Source organism: Cryptomeria japonica, chromosome 3 (assembly GCF_030272615.1).
Source record: "Cryptomeria japonica chromosome 3, Sugi_1.0, whole genome shotgun sequence".
In the NCBI taxonomy this organism is placed as follows: domain Eukaryota; kingdom Viridiplantae; phylum Streptophyta; class Pinopsida; order Cupressales; family Cupressaceae; genus Cryptomeria; species Cryptomeria japonica.
Window position 1 is genome coordinate 760,928,908 of NC_081407.1, and position 26,454 is coordinate 760,955,361.

Here is a 26,454-nt window from a genome sequence, read left to right on the forward strand (position 1 = left end):
TTGTCTGTTATAATGCCAACAGATGAGCAGTATAGAAATCATTCTATATCATATGACAGGGATCTAGTAGTGGAAATGATCATAACTAAACTGGAAATACCTCAACCGGTATAGGAAACTAAGATAGTTACACTGACACAATCAGAAAATTCAACTATGACTAATGATCAAAGTAGTGAACCTGAAGTTCAAAAGACATGAAGGTATGTAAGATTAAATCATTCTGAAGATCAAATCATTGGGGATAGGAACAAGGGAGTTGTGACAAGAAGAAAATTGGCAAATGAAGAGGTATTTTTTATTTCTCAAATTGAACCGACAATTGTTGTTGAAGCTTTTAAGGATAAACATTGGTTAAAGGCTATGGGAGATGAATTAGATCAGATAGAAAAGAATAAATTTGGTCTTTAGTTCCCCAACCTAAAAATAAGAATGCTATTGGAACTAAATGGGTTCTTAGGAATAAATTGAATCAGGATGGTCAAGTTGTAAGAAACAAGGCTAGATTGGTTTGTAAAGGATATTCTCAAATAGAAGGAATTGATAATGGTGAGACATTTACATGTGTAGCTAGAATTGAAGTTTTTAGACTATTTCTTACTTGTGTAGCGTATAAGAACTATAAGGTTTATCAAATAGATGTTAAATGTGCATTTTTGAATGATGAACTTGAAGAAGAAGTATACATTGAGAAACCTGATGAATTTTTACTGACAGATGATAAAGATATGGTTTGCATATTGAAGAAATATTTATATGGATTGAAACAAGCTCCTAGAGCTTTGTATGCAAGGTTGGATAAATATCTTTTGAAGCTTGGTTTTACTAAAGGAAATGCTGATAGTAACTTATATTATAAGATCACTGATAATGATATTCTAATTATTGAAGTATTTATTGATGATATCATTTTTGGAGGAGAACATAAATTGTGCACGGAATTTCCTAACAATATGAAGAATAAATTTGAAATGTCCATGATTGGTGAGATGAGATTTTTCTTAGGTTTGCAGATTACTCAAACTGAGAAAGGCATTTTTATCTATCAAACTAAGTATCTGAGGGAATTGTTGAAGAAGTCTGGTATGGATAATTCCAAACTAGTAAGTACTCCTATGGTGACAAGTGAGAAATTATCTTTCAAGGACACTTCTACACCGATAAATCCAACAAGGTATAAGTCTATGATTGGTGGTCTGTTATATCTAACTCAAACTAGATTGGATATTATGAATGCAGTAAGTATTGTTTCAAGATATCAAAGTAATCCTATTTAAAATCATGAATGTGCAGTAAAGAGGATATTTTGGTATTTGCGAGGAACAATAAAATATGGTTTTGGGTATTCTAAAAATGATGATTTCACTTTATGTGCATATACTGACTTGGATTGGGTAGGAGATACTGATGATAGGAAGAGAACCTCTAGTGGAGATTTCTTTCTTGGAAAGAAACTGGTTTCATGGATCAATAAAAAACATTCACGTATTTCATTATCTACTGCAGAAGCTAAGTATGTGGTAGCAGCAACTAATTGCACTCAAGTCTTGTGGATGAAGCAAATGTTGAATGATATTAAGGTAAATTGTAGTGAACCGGTAGTTATCTACAGTGATAACTTTGTAGCTATAGAAATGTCTAATAATCCAATATTTCACTCTAAGACTAAGCATATATCAATAAAGTATAACTCTCTAAAGGACAAGGTAGAAGGAAAGGAAGTCAAATTGGTTTATATGAATACTAAAGAACAGATTGTAGATATAATCACTAAACCACTATCTAAGGAATCATTTGAGTATTTGAGAGATGGGTTAGGGGTTTCTGCTCCTCTGGTAGAGACTTGATTGATGAAGTTTGTCATCAGTTCGACATGCATTATCAGAGACATTATTCATTCCGGCACTGATGAGTGGTGCTACCACTCAAGGGGAGTAGTCAACTTTTAGATTCAGAGGTTTATATTCTTGCTTTGATATTTTTATCAGATTTCTAGCATTGATGTCAAAGGGGGAGTGAAAGTGATGTTAAAAATCAATTCAAAATCTTACAAAGATATCATTCATAGGGTGAGAGTTATTGATATTTAGGATATTGTTGGTTGTCTTCCACAAGGGGAGACTTGTTTGGCATTTCTTGGTACTTAGATAGTTTTCACATCTAGTGTTGCCATCAATACCAAAGGGGGAAATTGTTGGCATTATGGATGAATTGATTATGTGTTGCATTGATGTTTTGTCATTGATGTCAACACTAGCTGATATGGTTGGTTACTGACAGACAGGTTTTGGTTACTAGTAGAAGATCTAGTGTTACCAGCAGAAGAGATTATCTATTCAACACTTCTGGCATGTGAAGACATTGCATTGGCATGGTGGACCCAGAATAGGTTTGGTGCCTATCTAGGTTATGGACTAGTATCATGTTAACGTGTACTCTACACGTTACTGGGATGTTTCGGGATGATTTATGGATTGGTTATTGTTGTTTTGTTCTTAAGCCGACATGGCATATTATTGTAAAATGAATGTATGTAATGATCTTATTATAATATCTTTTAGGTGGCCAACTTTGAACCGTAGGGTTGGTATAAAATGATGTAAGATCTCATTGTAGATCATGGGGATTATATGTCGTGATCTTGGAATGCAATATCATAGGTGATCGAATTGGGATTAATGAAGAGGTCAAAGGCCTTTGGTATTGAGCTTAATCGAGACTATAATCAGGCATGGTAGATGTTATCTCTAGCAATTCACTCTATTGGATTGTTGTCCATTTATCTTGAGATGGTTGTAGCCTTTCTGTAGTTAGTGAGACTCTTTTGTAATGAGCAGTATGCTCTAGGCAGTGTGCCTTCCTGCATGTGCAGGCCCCTCATTGTAACACATACTTTCTGCAGAAGTATCATATGACCGTGGGTAGGCTTCTCACCATGGTCTTTCCCTTTCCGAGGTTTCCACATACAAATCATGGTGTTATTTGGTATGGTTGCTTTGTATTGTTTATCTGATTAATTGCTAAGTTGAATTGTTTACTGGTATTTGTTTTTGCTTTACCAGTACTTAATCTGGTTAAAGGTTATTAAGTGGATTAAATGTTATAATCTGTTAACAACTGATTCACCCCCCCCCCCTCTCAGTTGTTCACCAGTTATCCTAATAGTAATACATAGATTATACTTCATTTTAAGGCTTTAGTGTATAATTCTCAGCAAAATCAATGACAGAGACAATAGTGTTGAGAGGGAAAGTGTCCTTACACAACTTAAATTGCTTATCTAACCACCTAGCTCTATGCGTGTGACCTATGTACTCATACACTAGTTTCTCTTGAAACATCATAAAATCAGCTACGTATATATCCCTTTTCACTAACTCACACCTCTTTAATTCTTTTCCATCTTTAACACCATATGTGATTGACTTGTATTTTCCAATAGAAACTAGTTCCTTACCAATTTCATGTGTGCTATCTAGATGTAGGAATCTATGCAACTGTTGCAAACCGCCACATGTAGGACAAAAACCCCTCAAACACATCATCTTATAGTAAATGTACCTATCATCTCATCTACATAGTAAACTTGAAATAAATTCTCTCAGTGACTTAGGAGGTGCTTGTAGACCACATTCCTGCAAAACATTTTTAGTGTGCAAAGTACAACATATATAGCGATAAATATCATAATGCATGGAAAATTCAACATGGACTATAGAACAACATGTAGTACATGCACGATTAATCTTAATATAAAATGGTTTTATCATCAAAAAAAATCTTTGACTAATTTTAATCTAAGGAAAGATTTGAAGAAACCTTTGATAAAATTGTGTTTGAGTTGTATCTAAATAGCATTTTGGATGTGGCTCATGATTACTAATTCCAATTCACCTTCTAACAACACCTCTTTGGTTGGGTGCAACCCTTGCGTTGTCAAGCCAATATTTCTCAATTAACGTTCTTAGTGCATAAACAACAACCTTGTCCTTGCGTGGGATTTTACCCAAGAAAGCCCAAAGAGAATTATTGTTAGGATCCTCGATTTTCTCTCACCTCTCTAAGGTATAGTGTAATGTGTTGACATTTGCATGAAGAATGAATTAATCATATGTTATGTTGTCATTGATGTCAATTAAACCATTAATGATATTGTTATAATATTGTTACTATAACCAGTAGGAAGAATTTGTGAGGAGACTCGATAATAGGTGTAATGGTGTAAAACTTATCTATTGATGTAACCGGTAAACCCTACCTGTTATTTTTGATAAACCCTAACCGATTTAAGTTTGGTGAATTGGTTATATTGGTTTATGATCTGATGATGGCACACATGATTATTGTATGAAGACAATTCCAAGAGATTTTGGTGAGTTGTTGTAACGGTTTTTGTCTAGGGAATGAGCAGAAGTATTGCATCTAATGCAAAGCATGTGATGAGTTACAAAATTCGATGAAGTGGTGATCAAGGAGAAATCAAGGTTTTCTTGATTGATGTGCAGAGATTGCTATGTAATCCAATGGTCATACTTGAACCGAATTTGTTTGTAATCTCGAAGAGAATTAGGTTTTTGTTGTGTTATTGACCTAATTGATATGTATTTAAGGTCGATGAAGTTGTTTAGTTGATAGAGTTGGCAAAGAGAGAAATAGTTTAGTTGAGTGTGTGTTTGCCTAACTGGATGATGTATCTTTAGTTTGAGTAAAGGCAGATAGCAGCATGAAATGTATCTAATCAAGCAAGTGTAGTGTTATTCAAATAGATTAGCAAACTCTTGTTGTTTTCTAACAATTTAAGCAGAATTGAAATCCCCTAACCGAGTAAGCTCTAACAAGCTTAGTGCTATTCAAATCCTCTAACAAGGTGGTCCATTAGATTGGATTTTCAAATCCTCTACCAAGGTTACTCCTTATAGAGTATTGCTTCTAACAAGGCATTTGTAGTCAATCCCTTAACCGGGTGATTCCTAATAGGATCAATTCTTAACAAGACTTTTTGTAAAGCTTTAACAGGATAGGCTCCTAACAGGGCAAACTTTAGAAGAGTTTAGATATTATCTTATGAGTCTCATCTCATCATGGTTTTTACCTATTTTGGTTTCCACATCAAAAATATTTGTGTCAAGTGGTGAATGTTTTTGTGGTTATGTTTTCATGATTGATTTACTTAACTACTTAACTATTTTGATTAGTCATGATAACCGAAAGCATTGAGAAATGAAGAAGTTGTTTACTGTTAATTTGTTATAATAGACAGCCGGTTTATCTTATGAGTTTTTATCTTGATAGAGATTATTTCATTGTTAGTTCTAAGTTTACTTTGAGAGATTGATTGGTGAAGTTTGTATCAATTTTTCTATCTACTGATTCACCCCCCCCCCCTCTCAGTAGTTGACTGGATACTTATTTTTTCATCATACCATCAATTGGTATCAGAGCATATCAGGTCCTCTAAGGTCTAAGCCTAACAACTTGAGGTAAAGATCTACAGATCATGATGAAGAAAGAAGGTCCGAAGTTTAATAGAGAGAACTGTAGGATATGGAGTGACAGAGTGAAAATTCAATATTGGGAACATGTCGATACTAAGTATGTTGCACCTACTAGGATATTGACTGATGATCAGAAGAAAGAGAAACAAGAAAATCATCAAGCATTGGAGGCTATTATCAGTTCTTTGTCCTATGCAGAGTATGTAGATGTTCATGGTCTTGAAACTACATATGAGGTATGGAAAAACCTTGAATAGATTTATAGCAGTGATGAACATAAGATTGTTAAAGAAGAGAGTTTAAGAGGAAAATTTGATGACATGCGGATGGCTAAAGGTGAGAATATCCAACAGTATGCTCAAAGGATAAAAGAGATAGTCGATGAAATTAAGAGTGCAAGAGGTAAAGTGGAAGATTCCACAGTGATCAGTAAGGTACCGAGAACCCTGCTACTGATCTACGCTATTCGAGTTGCAGCTATTCAAGAGATAAATTCCATTGAAAAAACTAAGGTAACTCTTGACTCCATCATTGGCAAGCTTACTGCTTTTGAATTAAATGGTTATGATGGTAGTGTATAGAAATATGAGTCTATATTTGGAGATTTTGTTTCTAACCCATCTATGAGAAAAAGTAGAGATGCCAATCACAATTATGAATCCAGATCCAATAGAGAAGCAAATGATGAAGACAGTTTAGTTGAGCTTGAAGCATTGTTGGCCAAACAGTTGCCTAGAGGTACAGGTAAATATAGAAGCAAATTACCTTTCAAATGTTTTGCATGTAACAAGATTGGACACATTGTTCCAAATTGTCCTAATGGTGATAATGAGCACAAAAGAGAGAAAATCAAGAAGTACAAGGGTAAAGGCAAATGAGATTGTCTTATTGATGTTGATGGTGGTATCGTTGTTGAGGAATCTGATGGTGATGCTAATGAAGACATTGTGTTTTTAGCCATAAAAGAAGAGATGTCAGACTAGAAGGCATTAGTATCCAGGATGGATAACTATGATGATTCGATCATTGATAGTAGTTGTTCACATCACATGAACGGTGATCGAAGAAAATTTCTTTCTTTGAAGAAATTTGATGGAGGAGTCGTAAGATTTGGTAATGACTCGCCCTGCATGGTTAAAGGTAAGGGAACCATTTCTCTTTAAATGGAAAGAATAGTGCATATGATGTCTACTGGGTTGAAGGTCTAAAGCACAATCTTTTGAGTGTGGCACAACTCAATGACAGAGGATACCCATTGGAATTTAAAAATGGTATGTGCAAAATCTATGACAATAAAGGTGAACTAATTGCAACCGGGAAGCAAACTAAAGGTAACTTATTTCATCTTAATCCTAAAGTCAACAATTGTTTAATTGCAAAGATAGATGATAGTTGGCTTTGGCATAGGAGATTTTTTCATATAAATTTTGATAACATTGTTAAAGTGAGTAAGTCCAAGACAGTGAGAGGTTTGCCTCAGTTAGACAAACCGATTAATGCTCTGTGCAAAGAATGTCAGTTGGGAAAGATGACATCCTCAACTTTCAAGATAAAATCCTTTTCAGCGAAACATTTGTTAGATTTGGTTCATACAAATCTCTGTGGACCAATTAGAACAAAAAGTATTCAAGGTGATAGATACTTTATGATCTTCACTGATGATTACTCAAGGATAATGTGGGTCACATTCTTGAAGGATAAGACTGAAGCTTTTGGTAAGTTCAAGGCATTCAGGGCCTTAGCTAAGAAAGAGAGTGGTAAAAAGATAAACTATCTGAGGATAGATCAAGGCGGTGAATTTACTTATGAGGAATTCACTAGATATTGTAAAGAGAATGGTATCAAGCGGCAAATTTCTACACCAAGGACACCACAATAGAATGTTATCATAGAGAGAAACAACTAGTAAGTTCTTGAAGCTATTAGGACGATGTTGATACAAGGAAGTGTAGAAAAAACTTTCTGGATAGAAGTTGTCAGCACAACTATCTACACTATGAACCAGATTCTAGTAGAGAGAGGTAAGGACAAGACTCCTTATGAATATTGGTATGGTAGATCACCTGATGTTAGATATTTTAAAATATTTGGAAGCAAATGTTTTATTAAGAGAGGTGATTATATTAGCAAATTTGAGGCTAAAAGTGATGAAGGTATATTTCTTGGTTATTCCACCAAGAGTAAGGCCTACAAGTGTTTTAACAACCGGACACAGAGAATTGTTGAGAGTGCTAATGTTCGAGTGGATGAATTTTCTGAAGTCTCATAGGAAACCAATTCAGAGAAAAATGATGAAGATCCTTGCATTTTGTTTTTGGAACCAGAGACTGTGAAATCTAAAACCGGTAAAGCAAATATTGATGTACGAGTTCAACCAAAACAAATAAATTCAGAAGAAGATGATGATAATGATCATGTTATTACAAGACATGTGAGATTGAATAATAATCCTGAATAGATTATTGGGGATAAGGATGTTGGACTACTGATGAGAAGAAGAAATAGAGAGAATTCTTGCATGATCTCTGCTATTTAACCAAGAACTACTAAGGAGGCATTTGGTGATGATCATTGGGTTAAAGTTATGGAGGAGGAATTAGATCAAATTGAAAAGAACAACACATGGACCCTAGTACCCTGATCGGTAAATAAAAATGTAATAGGGCCTAAGTGGGTTTTTCAGGAACAAGTGGAATGAAGATGGTGTTGTGGTTCGCAACAAAGCTAGGTTGGTATGCAAAGGTTATGCATAAGAGGAAGGATAAGACTATGGTGAGACTTTTACACCAGTGGAAAGACTGGAAGGTTTCAGAACTTTACTTGCATTTGTTGCACACAATAATTTCAAGGTATACCAGATGGATGTTAAATCGACGTTTTTGAATGGGTACTTGAAGAAGAAGTATACATTGAGCAACCAGATGGTTATGTTCTGACTGATAAGAAAGACATGGTATGCATATTGCATAAAAATTTATATGGATTAAAGAAAGCACCGAGAGCATGGAATGAAAGGCTTCATACACATCTGATGAAGATAGGATTTCTAAGAACTAGTGATGATAATAACATATATCTCAAATCTAAAGGAGATCAAATACTAGTGAACGAAGTATTTGTTGATGATATCATATTTGGAGGTAATGATGACATGAGCAACACTTTTGCAGATGAAATGAAAAATGAGTTTGAAATGTCTTTAGTGGGGGAAATAAAAAAAATTATTGGCTTGCAAATATAGAAAATGAAGAATAGTATTTTCATCACACAATCTAAGTATGTGAAAGAAGTCTTGCAGACATTTGGCATGAGTGATTGTAAACCAGTTGGCATGCCTATAGTTACAGGTTATAATTTGTCTAAGAAAGATGAGTCTAGATCTATTGATGAGAAGGAATATAGGTCAATGATTGGAAAATTGCACTATGTTGTTCACAATAGACCAGACAAGCTCATGCAGTTGGCATAGTTGCTAGATTCCAGAAGAATCCTAAGGAAACACATTTGATAGCTGCTAGATTCCAAAAGAATTTTTATATACTTGAAAGATACTATTGATTATGGGTTATGGTATCCATATGGAGGAAATTTTGACTTGAAGGTGTACACAGGTGCAGAATGGGTAGGAAATGTTGATGACCAGAAAAGCACAACTGATGGAGCATTTTTTCTTGGAGGAAGGCTTGTTTCATGGAGTAGTAAGAAGTAGAGTTGTACTTCACAATCTACTGCTAAAGTTGAGTATGTTGCAGCTTACATGAATTGCACACAAGCTAAATGGATGAGGCACATTTTGGAAGGTTTTAAGATGAATATTTTAGAACTTATAAAGATTTTATGTGATAATACAAGTGCCATAAATATTTCCAAGAATCCTATTTTGCATGCATGAACCTAGCATATTGAATTGAAGTATCATTTCTTGAGGGAAAAAGTTCAAAGTAAAGATGTGATCTTAGAGCATGTTTCTACCAAGGAGCAGCTTGCAGATATTTTTACTAAACCTCTGCCTAAGACTACTTTTGAGTATCTTAGAAGTCAATTAGGGGTTGTCCCTCTTGATGAAGTCAGTTAAGTATGATGTAGATTACATCAATCCTAAAGCTACTTGCAAAATTTTATAGGAGGATTGGTGTAGAAGTGGATGTATTCCATAGGAGGAGCATCAAGTTGCAAATTGTTGATGCATAGTGAAATTTGACATTACATGTTTTACTTTCAATTTGGTCTTGTTGTCAAAGGGGGTGAAGAATTATGTGATTATGAAGGAGAACCAATGATAAGGTGAAGACATAGAGAATATGGTGAATACTTGGTAATGTAAACCAAGATTTCTATTCACAATCACACAGCAATCAATGGTATTGATATTTGTATTGTCATCAATTCCAAAGGGGGAGATTGTTGGAATTTGCATAAAGATTGAATTAATGATATGTTATGTTGTCATTGATGTCAATTAAACCGATAATGATATTTTGTAATATTGTTACTGTAACTGGTGTAACGGTGTAAACCTTATCTATTGATGTAATTGGTAAACCCTACCTATTTTTTTTTATAAACCCTAACCGATTTAATTTTGGTCAATTGGTTATATTGGTTTATAATCTGATGATGAGCGGTAATGATGATGACACACATGATTATTGTATGAAGACAATTACAAGAGATTTTGGTAAGTTGTTGTAATGGTGTTTGTCTAGGTAATGAGCAAAAGTATTGCATCTAATGCAAAGTGCATGATGAGTTACAAAGTTCAATGAAGCGGTGATCAAGGAGTGATCAAGGTTTTCCTGATTGATGTGCAGAGATTGCTATGTAATCCAATGGTCATACTTGAACCAAATTTGTTTGTAATCTCGATGAGAATTAGGTTTTTGTTGTGTTGTTGACCTGATTGATTTGTATTTAAGGTTGATTAAGTTGTTTAGTTGATAGAGTTGGCAAAGAGATAGACACAGTTCAATTGAGTGTGTGGTTGCCTAACCGAGTGATGTATTTGCAATTTGAGTAAAGACAGATAGGATCATGAAATGGATCTGATCAAGCAAGTGTAGTGCTATTCAGATAGATCAACAAACTCCTATTGTTTTCTAACAATTACAATAGAATTGAAATCCCCTAACTGGGTAAGCTCTAACAATCTTAGTGCTATTCAAATCCTCTAACAAGGTGGTCCATTAGATTGGATTTTCAAATCTTCTACCGAGGTTACTCCTTATAGGGTATTGATTCTAACAAGGCATTTGTAGTCAATCCCTTAATCGGGTGATTCCTAATAGGATCAGTTCTTAACAGGACTTTTTGTAAAGCTTTAACAGGCTAGGCTCCTAATAGGGAAGACTTTAGAAGAGTTCAGATATTACCTTGTGAGTTTCATCTCACCATGGCTTTTACCTATTTTGGTTTCCACATCAAAAATATTTGTGTCAAGTGGTGAATGTTTTTGTGGTTATGTTTCCATGGTTGATTTACTTAACTACTTAACTATTTTGAAAAGTCATGATAACCAGAAGCATTGAGAAATGAAGATGTTGTGTACTATTAATTTTTTGTAACAAAAAACTAGTTTATCTTATAATTTTTTATCTTAACGAAGGTTATTTCATTGTTAGTTCTAAGTTTACATTGAGAGATTGATTGGTGAAGTTTGTATCAGTTTTTCTATCTACTGATTCAACCCCCCTCTTAGTAGTTGAGAGGGAGATTGAAAAAATGAGAGACAGAGAGAATATGATGTAGAGGATGGAGGATCTAATTGCAAACTTGCAGATTTAAGTATAATATGGACCCAACCCCTATGCTTCTATGGTGTCTCAAGTGCTCACAATGCCTCAATAGGCTCCAAACTTGACTTCACCTTAACCAGGTGTTTCCTCCACCTCCACACACATCAAAAAAATTAAACTAACATGTCTCAAAGGTTACCAATCCCTCAACTCATCAGCTGATACAAAAACCCAGTTTTAGCCCTTCACTAGGCCTAGTTTCCTAGTAGCCTGCTGGACTGTTTTTGGCTCTTTTCACACACATTTCCCAAAACATGGACCAATGTTATGACTTATTTAGATGCCTAATATACACACCTACCAACACCCAAAGTCTTTCCTAGGGTTGTGTTGGAACAAAGTCTTCAAAAAACCGTTGTCCTCAATCCCCAAGAGGGCTAATTATGTCTACTTTGTGAAGGAAGTACCCTCCAAACTCACAACCAGATTAAACACTTTTGTAAAATCTCTTATTATGTTCCCAAACCAAGGATTTTCAAGTCTTAGGTCTTGGTTGCACTCCTAGATACCCAAACACCAAAAACCTCACTAAATCAACCTTACAACTAGGGCTTTCTAGAAATCTCACTTCCAATCACTTCCATAATCCACCAAAGGTTTATTCACCATTTATTTAGCATATATTCACTGATTCAATCATAAAAATGACCCCTCCTTAAGGCCAATCCTCTGCTGCTACAACTATGGCATGAAACCCATGCATTTTCCAGTCAACTGTCAAGGTGTACACCTGCAACTTCACACTTCCAGCATGTCATTTGAGTTAGGAATGTATTGTAAATGTTATTAAAATCCTCTCCTGTGAGAATCAGATGCATACATTCATAGAAGGGGTCCAAATTACATTTTGGGCCTCCCAAGTCAAGTGAAAACTCAGAAATTTACAAACAGTTAGCACTAAATAACAAAAACTGATCAAAACCTCCTATCAAAGAATTCAAAATAGGATTTAATATTGATCAAATTATTCTTATAACCTCCACCATGGACATAAAAAACTTTCCAATCAATAAACCATCAACAAAATCAAAGGAAATGCAAGAACTGACTAGTTTTTATTGCTTTTACTGTTCTGTCCGTACCAGATCCGTACTGTTCATCAATCCCTTACAAAATGATTTCAAAAGATTTATAAAACCTTTCCCCAACTGTCCCAACTAGTTTCCAACTAATTAGAATGATTAACAATGATAAACAACTCCTAAACTCATTTCCCACCAAAACTAGAACTAGCTGTTGAAATTCAAATTTTGAATTTTCAACTTTATTTCTAATGCTTTTAATCAACTAAAACCTATCCCATTCAACTTATTTTTACATAATAGGATCATTAAATCCCAATAAACTCTTATCCAACCTATCTAGACTTCTAGGGTACCATTAACCCAATTACATTGCATTTTGGTCCTTAGGCCTTTATCAGGACCTTTAGGACTTTTACATAATTTATTGAATTCAACATTACAATAGGCCATTATAGGCTTCAATACATTTCAATTGACCTCTAGTGATGTCATATCACTCTCCTTAGACCTTGTTGTCCTCCTTTGTTCATTTTCCCTCCTAGATGCTCCTGCATTAGAATAGGATAAGGAGAGGGGGATGGATGGAGAGGGAGACAGAGGGAGATTAGGAAAAGGAGATGGGGAGAGGGAGAGAGAGGGAGATTTGGAAAAGGATAGGGAGAGAGAGAGAGATAGGGTGGGAGGGGGTAAGAGAGAGAATATGGGATAGGAAGAGAGGGAGAGAATAGGATAAGGAGAGAGAGAGAGAGAGAGAGAGAGAGAGAGAGAGAGAGAGATAATAGGATAAGGAGAGGGGTATGGATGGAGAGGGAGAGAGGGAGATTAGGAAAAGGAGAGGGGGAGAGGGGGAGAGGGAGATTGGGAGAGAGAGAGAGAGAGAGAGAGAGAGAGAGAGAGAGAGAGAGAGAGAGAGAGAGAGAGAGAGAGTAGTATAAGGAGAGGGGGATGGATGGAGAGGGAGAGAGAGGAAGATTAGGAAAAGGAGAGGGGGAGAAAGAGAGAGGGAGATTAGGAAAAGGAGAAGGGGAGAGAGAGAGAGAGAGAGAGAGAGAGAGAGAGAGAGAGAGAGAGAGAGAGAGAGAGAGAGAATAGGAGATAGGAAGAGGGAGAGAGAGGGGGTGAGATAGAGGAGAAATTGGGAGAGAGGGAGAGGGAGCAGTATGGCGAAGATGGGGAGAATAGGATAAAGAGAGCGAGAGGGAGAGAGAGAGAGTATAGGAGAGAGAGAGGGGGGAGAGAGAGAGAGAGAGATAAGATAATAAGAGGGGGAGGGAGAAGGGGAGAGGGAGAGGGAAGGGGAGAGAAAGAGAGAGAAGGCAGAGAGGGTGAGAATAGGATAGGATAGGATAATGAGAGAGAGAGAGAGAGTAGGAGAAGGAGAGGGTGAGAGACATGAGGTAGAGAGAGAACGAGAAGGATAAAATGGTGAGAGAATCAAAAAAGAGAGAAGTGTGAGGGGGAGAGAGATGAGATAGAACTCAAGGAGGATAATTAGGCCTCAGAACATACAAAGATGGTGATGGGGGAAGGAAGATGAGAGAGAGAGGAAAAGAAGAGATGCATGCAAGTATGCTTACAAACATATATACATATATTTATATAAATATATATATAACTATAGATGTGCATATATACATACATAAACACATATAATATATAGTTATGTATAACATATGTGTAGTAAATGCTAAGTTTACAAGCATATATTATTATGTCTTCATAACCCATATGGGTTTTGTGAAACACAAAAGAATATTTTTAGTTTTACATAGCCCGTATGGGTTTTATGAACCACAAAAAAATATTTTTAGTTTTACATAACCCGTATAGGTTATTTAGAAATGTGAATAGTACTTTTTGTTTTTCAAAACCCATGCAGGTTTTGGCTTGGTCAGAGGGTTGGAAAATGACCCTAAGGCTTGCAAGCCCATTTTCCTCCCATTTTTGTCCCTTTACACGTTTTTCAATCCTCCAACATGATTGCTCAACTTCATCGTCATCAAGTAGGTATCTCTAAAATTACCACCATAATCTCACACATCTTCTCAGTTTTCTGACCATATAAATTTTTCTATTTTTGGACAACATTAGCATAGTAAACTTTAATTTTCTTTATCAGTGCCTTGACAGTCCTCACAAACATATGTCTACCATTTTTTTAATAAATTTTGATATACTTGACAAAATTCAAAATAAATTACATATTATTGTTCTACACTAGATTCTATAATCTTTTTTAAAAAATGCATTTTCTAATTATTTTGATGCAAGTTATGCCCAGCGCACGAACATGTACCAAATTTTTTAGGATGCGGTCACTTCAAAGAATCATAAAAAAAAAATACTCAACGGAAAATTATAAAAAAATACACAACTTCTAGATCTCACTCTTAACTATCATCCTACAAAAGGGCTTTGCAAAATAATAAATCTAACTATATATCTTGTGCACCATGAAAACAACTATGTTATGTTTTTCTGAAAAAATCAGGAACAATTTTTCGTGCGTTAAAGGTTTGACCCTCTTAATCTTATCCAATTTTAAATACATTAAGTAGTTTAGAAACTAGATTCAAAGAACTACAATTCTTATTCTTTTTTAAACTCCTATTTTTTAGTGTATGACCTTCAAATATCTCTTTGAAGTTCAATTTTACTTGTTTTCTGAAGAAGAAAAAAAGTGGCTACTTATACCCCCCTTTTTCTTCACCATCTTGGTGCACTTAACCAGAAATTTCAACTAGAGTTTCTAGATATGAAAGAGGAATGAGAAAAATGGAATATCTTGAAGCACTTATTGCTAGAAAATTTCCTAAGGGAGTTGGTAAGTATGAAGGGAAGTTACTTTTGAAATGATTTTCATGTATAAATATTGGTCATTTTGCATCTAGTTGTCTTGAAAGAGTTGAAATTTGTCAAAGTATGATAAGCCTAACCAAAAGTATAAATATTGGAAGAAATGTTAATATGCTACTATTGGCATTATAACAGACAATAAGAGATTGTTGGCATTTCAATTAGGATATTGAGAAGGTTGTTGATAATTATGGATATAACTTATTAAGGATGTTTATTGTCTTCACAATATTATTTTGTCATTGATGTCAAGAAACTGATTTTTTGATTTAGTAGAATGTTGCCATATCTTAAGAAGTATCTTTGTGATGAATAAGGGGAGGAATAAGTTATTCAATGGGCAAATATTACCAAGTTAGACAATGATGAGATCATGTTGTTTAGATTGTTTTGATATCCTACATATGCTATTGTTTGTAAGATTAATACTATACTATGTTACCATGCAAGGAACCTAGTCGGTAAAACCTAAGGAACCTAGTCGGTAAACCCTAAGGTTATCGCTATCAGTTAATGAAGATGGAATGTCTACCAAGTGAAGTTTAGTATTTACTGAGTTGCAACTGAGTAATAACAGAATGCATTGGATGTATACATGCATTATTTAATGATGGAAGTTGATGAGCTGGTTATGATTAAATGATTGATACAATGTGTATGAAGTTTGTTAAGGATCTATGGTAATGGAAGATTGGCAGGAGGATCTACAGATCAAATTAAACTGCAATACCCTATCACAAGATTCAAGAAATATATGCAAGTTCCAAGGTGAGGTAAAATGTTTTCCAATCAAAGGATACATTGAACCTAGTCAAGATTGAATATCTGATGGCTATGATTGATCATCGTGATCAAAGAGATTAAGCAGTTAGCAAATCATTTATAAATAAGGAACTATTGATAAACAATGTATGCGGGCAAGTGTAAGCATAGGGATGCTACATAGTGATTACCGAGCACATAATCTTGAAGACCTATTTGAATAACAGAGTAAGGAGCCCAGCAGAGGGACAAGATAAGTCGTATGACTAGATTGTATTGAGCAAATAAGAATCTGCTTTAGCATTTTAGATGCAAAGTTGCAGAAATACTCATTACTGTTGTTTATTTGTAAGTGATAGAAAATCTCTTAACCGAGTGGACTTAACAGTCTTATTTGTAAATCCTCTAGCAAGGTGACATTTTGATTGAGTGTTTGAAACCCTTTAACAAGGTCACCTCTAACAAGGTGAAGATCCTAATAGATCTGAGGGAAATCCCTTAACCGAGTCACATCTAGCAATGTGTTTGTAATCTTTAACAGGATTTGCTTTTAACCAAGCATACTCTAGAAGAGTATATTTCTTAGTGGGTCTAAAATCCCATAGTGTTTTTTCCCTATTTAGGTTTCCACGTTAAATCTGGTGTTACGAGTGTTGTTATGATTATGTGTTCTTAAGGTTGCATGTTTTATAGTTTTGATTACATATATCTATTTACGCTACCGAGGTTGAATCTGTTGAATATATTGAAGATTAAGTTTGTATGATTCACCCCCCCCCCCCTCTCATCTTGTTAGCTTGGCATCTGTACTTAACAATTAGTATCAGAACTATCAATTGGTATCAGAGATTTGGAATCTGAAAGAAAAAGTTTAAAGGTACTTGAGGAAAATATCCAAAGATGTATAAGAGGGATGCACCGAAGCTGAACAAGTCAAGCTTCTCTACATGGCAGATAAGGATGAAGCTACACCTATCAGGAGTTGGAGAATATGTTGTATATTATCTGGAGAATGATTTCATTACACCTAACACCTATCCATTGATAATGGAAGAGATAAAGGCAAAGCAAGAACATATTCAAACAATGATTGAAATAACATCTACATTGACCGACTCAAAGTTTAATGATCTAGAAGGTTGCAATGATGCCAAGGCAATGTGGGACAAGCTCATATCTGTGTATGGTGGTGATGAACATGTTCAAAGAGAAAAAGTGGACATTCTAAGAGGACAACTTGAATCCATGAGAATGAATGAAGGTGAGAACATAACCCAGTACAGTACAAGGTTAAAGGAGATTGTCAATCAAATCAAAGGAGCAGGAGGAACCATTGAAGAGAAGGATGTCACAAGTAAGTTATTAAGAACCCTTCTACCAGCTTATGAAATCCAAGTCTCTGCAATCAATGAATTGAGGTATGTACCCAATATGCCAGTTTCTTTGGATGCTACTATTGGTAAGCTACATGCATTTGAGTTAACTAACTTTGATAACAATGGGTCTTCGATAAATAAAATTGAGTCTGCATTTAATTCTTTTCATCTTGATGAATCTAGTGATTACAATGATAGAAATTATAAGTACTTTGAAGGGAAACACAGTGGAGCAAGTGAAAGCTTTCGCAAAAACATGGATGAGGTACACAAACTTTATGAAAAAATCAGAAAGCAAGAAGAGGTTGAAGCACTATTAGCCAGAAGGCTACCGAGAGGAAAAGGTAAGTACAAAGGAAAGTTGTCTTTGAAATGTTTTAACTATGATAGAATAGGACATATGGCTTATAATTGCCCTGACAAAGAATCCATTGAAATGAGAGATTACCAAGATGACAGATAGAAAGATAATCATTATAGAGGACACCGAGACTTCGGAAGAAGAGATAAAAAGACAGGCCTAATAGCTAATGAGGAATCTAATGATGATAAATTAGATGAAACTGATATAGAGGAAGTTGTTTATGTGGCTATCAAAGATGGATCAGATGAAGAAAGGTATGAAGAAAAAGCTTTAATATCTCACATAAATACTAATGATTCTTGGGTCATAGATAGTGGATGTTCACATCACATGACAGGTGATAAACACAAGTTTGTTATGTTAGAAGATTATGGTGGAGGTTATGTAAGATTTGGTAATGATGCACCATGTCCAGTGAGAGGTAAAGGGTCTATAACACTTCTTGACAATGCTAAATGTAATGATGTTTATTGGGTTGAAGGTTTGAAGTACAATTTGTTGAGTGTAGCACAGCTAAACAATACAGGATACCGAATAGAGTTTCGGAAAGGAATTGTCAAAGTTCATGAAAAGCTTGGGAAGTTAGCATCTACTGGGACACAAACAAAAGGTAACACATTTCACCTTGACTCAACTCGAAATAAGTGTTTATATGCAAAGATAGATGATACATGGTTATGGCATAAAAGATTTTGTAATGTAAATTTTGATAATTTGATCAAAATAAGCAAGAAGCACCAAGTAAGAGGTCTACCGAGTCTTGAGAAACCTAAGAATGCTATATGCTGAGGATGTCAGATGGGCAAGATAACAAGATCAAGCTTTACAAGTAAGTCCTAAACTTCTAAGGGAATTTTAGATCTTGTGCACACTGATCTTTGTGGTCCTATGAAAGTTCAGACTTATTATGGTGATAAATACTTCATATTATTTGTGGATGATTACTCAAGGATGATGTCAGTAATGTTTTTAAAAGAAAAATCAAAAGCTTTTCAAATGTTTAAATGGTACAAGGCAAGAATTGAAAATGAAATAGGAAGACAAGTGAAATATGTCTTAGATCTGATAGAGGAGGTGAGTTCACTTCTGATGAATTTAACTTATACTACAATGATCATGGTATAAAGAGGCAAGTATCTGCACCGAGAACACCCCAGAAAAATGGGATAGCTGAGAGAAGAAATAGATCAATTGTGGATTGTGCAAGAACCTTGATGATAGAAAAGAAGGTACCTCAAACATTTTGGAGAGAAGCAATCAGCACTGCAATTTACACCCTGAATCGAGTACAACTGAAGAAAGGAACCTTGAAGACACCATATGAAATCTGGTATGACAGGAAACCTAATGTAGGTTATTTTAAAATCTTTGGAAGTAGATTATATGTTCACAAAGATGACAGAAATGGTAAGTTTGATCAGAAAAGTGAAGAAGGAACATTTCTTGGTTATTCTTCTAGAAGCAAAGCATTTAAATGTCTGATCAAATCCTCTAACAAAATAGTAGAAAGTGCAAATGTGAAAATTGATGAATTTGTAGAAAGAAATAATGAAGGAAACTCCGAAGAACCAAAAGATTATGAAGGATTTGTATATGTTCAATCGATAAGTCCTACCGAGAAAACTGCTGAGAATGTCTAGTTACCGAGTGATGAAGAAGATCATATAGAGCCTACCGAGTATGTATTAGCCAAGTATGTCAGAAGGAATCATGCATCAAGTCAGATTATAGGAGATAAGGATGATCCAGTGATGACAAGAAACAAACTGAGACAGAACACATGTCTGATATTTGAATTTGAACCAAGGATAGTGAAAGAGGCATTTAATAATGAAGATTGGATAAATGCTATGATAGAAGAGATTGATCAAATCAAGAAGAATGACACATGGACACTGGTCCCAAGACCGAAGGACAAAAATGTAATCGATACAAAGTGGATTTTCAAAAACAAGCTGAATGAAAAAGGTGAGGTCATTCGAAATAAAGCAAGACTAGTTTCCAAAGGTTATGCTCAAGAAGAGGGAATTGATTATGGTGAGACTTTTGCACCTGTGGCAAGACTTGAAGGAGTAAGAACATTGTTGGCATACGTTGCTTACAAGAATTTCAAAGTATATCAAATGGATGTCAAATCTTCATTTCTGAATGGTATATTAGAAGAAGAAGTTTTTATTGAACAACCTGAAGGATTTGTTGAAGGAGAGAATAAAGATTAGGTATGCAAATTGAACAAAGAATCTTTGTGGAAATGACTCTTTATGCAAGAACTTTGGAAATGAAATGAGCAAAGAATTTGAGATATCATTAATTGGTGAGATAAAGTATTTTATAGGTCTACAGATACTGCAAGTGAAAGATGAGATTTTTATTACTCAATCCAAGTACAAAAAGGAAATCTTGAAGAAATTTGGAATGGAGGATTCAAAACTAGTAAGTACTCCTATGACTACCAACTGTAAACTATCAAAGAATGATGAATCTGCATCTGTTGATGAGACACTTTACCGATCTATGATTGGAAAGTTGCAATATGTTGTTCACAACACACCAGACATAGCATATGTAGTAGGTATAGTTGCAAGATTTTCTGCAGATCCCAAGGAAACACACATGACTGCAATCAAGAAAATTTTCAGATACTTGAAGGGTACTGAGGATTATGGCTTAGTATATCAGAAAGGAAATGACTTTAATTTAAAATTTTATACTGATGTTGATTGGGTAGGCAACATAGATGACAGGAAAAGCACAAGTGGTGGAGCTTTCTTTTTAGGAGAAAGACTAGTGAGTTGGCTTAGCAAGAAACAAGGATGTATTTCACAGTCTATAGCAGAAGCTGAATATGTTGCTGCAACATTATATTGTACCAATATAGCATGGATCAAACAACTATTGGAAGGCATAAATGAGAAAGTTACTGAGCTAGTAACTATATTCTTTGATAATACTAGTGCCATTAACATTTCAAAGAATCCTATTATGCACTCTAAGACAAAGCACATCTCTATCAAATATCATTATCTTAGAGAAGAAGCTTAAGAGAAGAAAGTGGTGTTGGAGTATGTTAGTTCAATGGAACAAATAGAAGATATTTTCACCAAGCCACTGCCAAGGGACACTTTTGAGTATCTCAGAAGTAAGTTAGGGGTCCTACCCCTATCTTCTACTCACTAACTGAGTTCGGTGAAAGCATCAATTCGATGACTCTAAAGAATATCTTTTAGGAGTTGATGCTGATCTACACACTTTAGGATGTTTTCTAAAGGTGTGCAGGAAACAAAAACAAGGAACAACAAATTGAAGATAAAATGCTCTAACCGAGACTGAGTTGATACCAAATAGCAAAGGAATTACTTCACACAGAAGGAAATTATGTATTAGTTTTCTTTTGGCATTATTGTCAAAGGGGGAGAAGACTAATGCTAGGGGGAGGGCATTTCAACAATCTGAGCAACCACAATCACAACAATCTAAATTCAAATTTTTTAGGTCAAATCAATTGGTTTTACCATCAATGCCAAAGGGGGAGATTGTTGGCATTATAACAGACAATAAGAGATTGTTGGCATTTCAATTAGGATATTGAGAAGGTTGTTGATAATTATGGATATAATTGATTAAGGATGTTTAATGTCTTCACAGTATTATTTTGTCATTGATGTCAAGAAATTGATTTTCTGATTTAGTAGGATGTTGCCATATCTTAAGAAGTATCTTTGTGATGAATAAGGGGAGGAATAAGTTATTCAATGGGCAGCTATTACCAAGTTAGACAATGATGAGATCATGTTGTTTAGATTGTTTTGATATCCTACATATGCTATTATTTGTAAGGTTAATACTATACTATGTTACTGTGCAAGGAACCTAGTCGGTAAAACCTAAGGAACCTAGTTGGTAAACCCTAAGGTTATTGCTATCGGTTAATGAAGGTGGAATGTCTACCATGTGAAGTTTAGTATTTACCAAGTTGCAACTGAGTAATAACAAAATGCATTGGATGTATACATGTGTTATTTAATGATGGAAGCTAATGAGTTGGTTATGATTAAATGATTGATACAATGTGTATGAAGTTTGTTAAGAATCTATGGCAATGGAAGATCAGCAGGAAGATCTACACCTCAGATTAAACCACAATACCCTAGCACAAGTTCCGAGAAGTATATGCAAGTTCTAAGAAATATATGCAAGTTCCAAGGTGAGGTAAAACATTTTCTAATCGAAGGATACATTGAACCTAGTCAAGATTGAAGATCTGATGGCTGTGATTGATCATGGGAAATGTGATCAAAGAGATTAAGTGGTTAGCAAATTGTTTATAAATAAGGAACTATTGATAAACAATGTATGCGAGCAAGTGTAAGCACAAAGATGCTACATAGTGATTACCGAGCACAGAAGCTTGAAGACCTGTTTGAATAATAGAGTAAGGAGCCCAATAGAGGGACAAGATAAGTCATATGACTAGATTGCATTGAGTAAATAAAAATTTGCTTTAGCATTTTAGATGCAAAGTTGCTAACATACTCATTACTTTTGTTTATTTGTTAGTGACAAAAAATCTCTTATCCGAGTGGACTTAACAGTCTTATTTGTAAATCATCTAGCAAGGTTACATTCTGATTGAGTGTTTGAAACCCTTTAATAAGGTCACCTCTAACAAGGTGAAGATCCTAACAGATCTGAGGGAAATCCCTTAACCAGGTCACATCTAGCAATGTGTTTGTAATCTTTAACAGGATTTTCTTTTAACCAAGCATACTCTAGAAGAGTATATTTCTTAGTGGGTCTGAAATCCCATAGTGGTTTTTCCCTATTTGGGTTTCCACATTAAATCTGGTGTTACGAGTGTTGTTATGATTATGTGTTCTTAAGGTTGCATGTTTTCCAGTTTTGATTACATATATCTATTTACGCTACCAAGTTTGAATCTGTTGAATATATTGAAGATTAAGTTTGTATGATTCACCCCCCTCCCTCTCATCTTGTTAGCTTGGCATATGTACTTAACAATTAGTATCAAAACTATCAACTACTGATGAAGGTGTGACAGATGAAGATTCTTGAGAGAGGTAATTTAGAAGATGAATTTGTGTTCATTGCTATCAAGGAAGATGATGGCGATGTAGTGAGATTTGGAGACAACAAAGATTGTGCAATTCGTGGTAGAGGTTTTATTTCTCTTCATGGTAAGCATAATACTGATGATGTTTTATATGTTGAAGGTTTGAAGCATAATCTTTTTAGTGCTGGACAAATAGTTGATAAGGGATATGATTTGCAATTTAAGAATGGGAAATGTAAGATCTTCAATAGCTTTGTTATAGAGATTGCATCAGGTACTAAGACTAAAGGTAATATCTTTCATCTGAATGTTGGTGAGAAAAGTTGTTTGATTTCTCAGATTGATGAGAGTTGGTTGTGGCATACAAGGATGTGTCATGTTAATTTTGACTGCATGATTAAGATAATTTCTACTCAAGTTTTTAGAGATTCTCCTAAGATTGTGAAGCCTACTAATCTGGTATGTAAAGAATGTCAATTGGGAAAGAAAACAAGAATTTCATTCAAGAGAAAACTAGATTCATCTAATGGATTATTAGATCTTGTGCATACTGATTTATGTGGACCTTCTAGATTTAAAAGCTTGTAGGGAGACAGATACTTTATGTTGTTGATTAATGACTATTCTAGGATGATGGGGGTTACTTTTCTAAGGGAGAAATCTGAAGCACTAGAGAAGTTCAAAATATTCAAATCTAGAGTGGAGACAAAGACTACATTGAAGTTGAAGTGTCTGAGGTCTGATAGAGGTGGAGAATTTACCTTAAGTGAGTTTAATTCCTTTTGTGAAGAGCATGGAATGAAAAGATAGTTATCTACTCTGAGAACCCCTCAGCAGAATGGAGTAGTTGAAAGGAAGAACAAAACAATTTTGGATGCTGCTAGAACTATGTTGATTAAAGGAAATGTTCTGCATATATACTAGAGAGAAGCTATTAGCACTATTATATACACATTTTGTTGAACATAATGTACCACTGAGAGTGGGTGAATCATTGGTTCCTAATTCTTTTCCCTTTTAAAGCAACCTCAGAATACTGATTGTTATCCTAAGCACTAAACAATCAAATCGGTACGACAAATGAGAATACCAAAAGAGATAATCACACAAATGCAACCCACAACACTAGATGTGTGAGTAAAATCCAATATGGGAAAAACTTCGGTGAGAAAAGTTGTTGGAGACTACTAGTCCAATCTAGCCTCACAAGTGAAACAATGAATTACAAAGATTTAGGGCACCAACCCAAGGAGCACTAACCCCTACACCAAGCTCTATCTTGGTGATGTATATTAAAATACAATTTTGATACATTTATAGCTTCTTGTTAGAAATGAATTTTGCAACTCTTGATCAAATAGATTACTGTCAATTGACAGTCTTCTCTTCTTTACTAGATCTCACACTACTGGTTATGAGATTACTCTCTCTGATTCTTGGCCTCTCTTCTCTCTCTCTCTCTCTCAGCCTCACAACCCACTATGTCACACTTGGGTGCCTTATTGATCAATCACACCTCACCGGTTTGCTCAACTATTAGACCTGCTACAGTTATATCGGTACTCTATCACTGTCGGTTAAACCCTCTCACCAGTTTTCTTGCTCACTCACTCTACAACTTTCTTAGAATAAATTCTAAGGAAGATGATATTTTTCTACACTCAAACTCACTTGACTCTTCTTCTTCACATCAAGCATCAATCTTTTATGTCTCAATCTCATCTATTTATAAACTTGGATTCTTGCCTAAAACTGCTTTCAACAATGTTGTGTTAGGTTTTCCCTTCTCCAACTCAAACCTAATCAAATTTGATTCGATCAATTTTTCAAGGATATGATCTTGATGACAACAATCAATACCAACAAAGCTTTGCATTCCAATGTGCATTTTCTAAATCTGGAGGTTTGCACCACGCTTTTCTCTTTTTCTCTATCATTGGTCATTAATGGCTTTGTTGTTTCCTTCACCAAATAGGTACAAGGATCAAATCTTCTTGCAGAATCAGTTCAATCACTTTGCCAGCTTACCTTCCTTGAGCTGCAATCCTCTAGCATCCTCTATGAGTTGTAGGCTCTTCAAAAAAGTTAACCTTGTTGCATATTTGTTACGTCGATTCACACTCCATCGACCTATGCAATACCTCCACCTAGCATTCAGCTGTCATGCTTGTCGACATCTACCTCTACTTGGATTCCTATGTTGGTTTCACATTATTTGTCAACCAAGGTAGACTACTGGTTTAGTTCATCTTACAGATAAAACCATAAAACATCCTCTATACTGACAACACATCCTCTATGTTTTGCTCACTAGTTGTTGTGCCTTCATAACAAACAAACAACCTTCATCTTGGTTTGTGCATTACCATTAAGCCTTATTTACTAGTAGATGACACAAGTCATGTGTACCGGTAGCCTTCCTTTTGTTTTTCTCTTCTTATACCAGTCACCACTTCTTACCTACTAGTGACCTTGCCAAACTAGTTTGACATCAATGAAAACTTAATGCCAATAATACCAACAATCTCCCCCTTTGGCATTGATGTCAACTTACTGCAAGACACTTCATATCGGTACATTTTTTCTCCCCCTTTGACACAATGACAAAGGGTACTGTCCACTTCCCCTTTGATCCATACCAAACTCCCCCTTAGGTTGTTGCCAAAGATTGTAGCTAGTACTGAGATGTGGTTCAAGAGTTATAGATGCTACTATGAACTCCCCCTAAACCATATAAATCCTTCATTTTTGAAGTGCATAAGGCAGTTGACACAACTCTCAACTTATGTCTTAGGTACTCAAAAGTGTTTACAGGTAATGGTTTGGTGAAAATGTTTGCTACTTTTTCTCCGGTAGGGACATAAACCATCCTAACTTCCTATCCTTCAACCTTCTCTCTGAGAAAATGATACTTGATAGCAATGTACTTTGTCCTGGAATGCATCACTAGATTCTTTGCTATGTTGATAGCACTCGAATTATCACACCTAATGAGTATAGGATTAGTGATGTCTACCTATATGTCTTTGAGGGTTTTCTTCATCCAAAGCACCTGAGAGCAGCATGCAGTAGCAACAATGTATTTTGCTTCAACAGTTGATAGGGAGACATAATCCTACTTCTTTCTATGTCATGAGACCAACCGGTCACCTAGGAAGAATGCACCACCACTTATTCTCTTTCAGTCATCAATGCAACCTTCCCAATCCACATTAGTGTATGCTTCAAAGATGAATTCCCCTTGTTTAGGGTACCACAGTCCATAATTGACTGTTCCTTGGAAGTACCTAAAAATTATGCTTACAACATTCATATGTAACTGCTTAGGTGTAGCTTGAAATTTTGCCACCATGCACACTGCCTGTGCTATATCTGGTCTAGAAGAAGTTAGATATAATATATTTCCTATCATGGATCTATACAATATCTAATCCACCACTGGTGATTCATCATTCTTTTTTAATTTACTTCCAGTCACCATGGGGGTACTTACGGGTTTGAGATCCTCTAGTTGAAATTTCTTCAACATATCCTTTATATACTTGGTTTGTGAGATAAAGATTCATTTATATTGTTGTAATATTTACAAACCAAGGAAGTATGTCAATTCACCAAGCATTGATATCTCAAATTTTGCCTGCATCTGATCAACAAATTCTTTGCAAAGGGTGTCTTTATTGCCTCCAAAAATAATGGCATCTACATACACAACC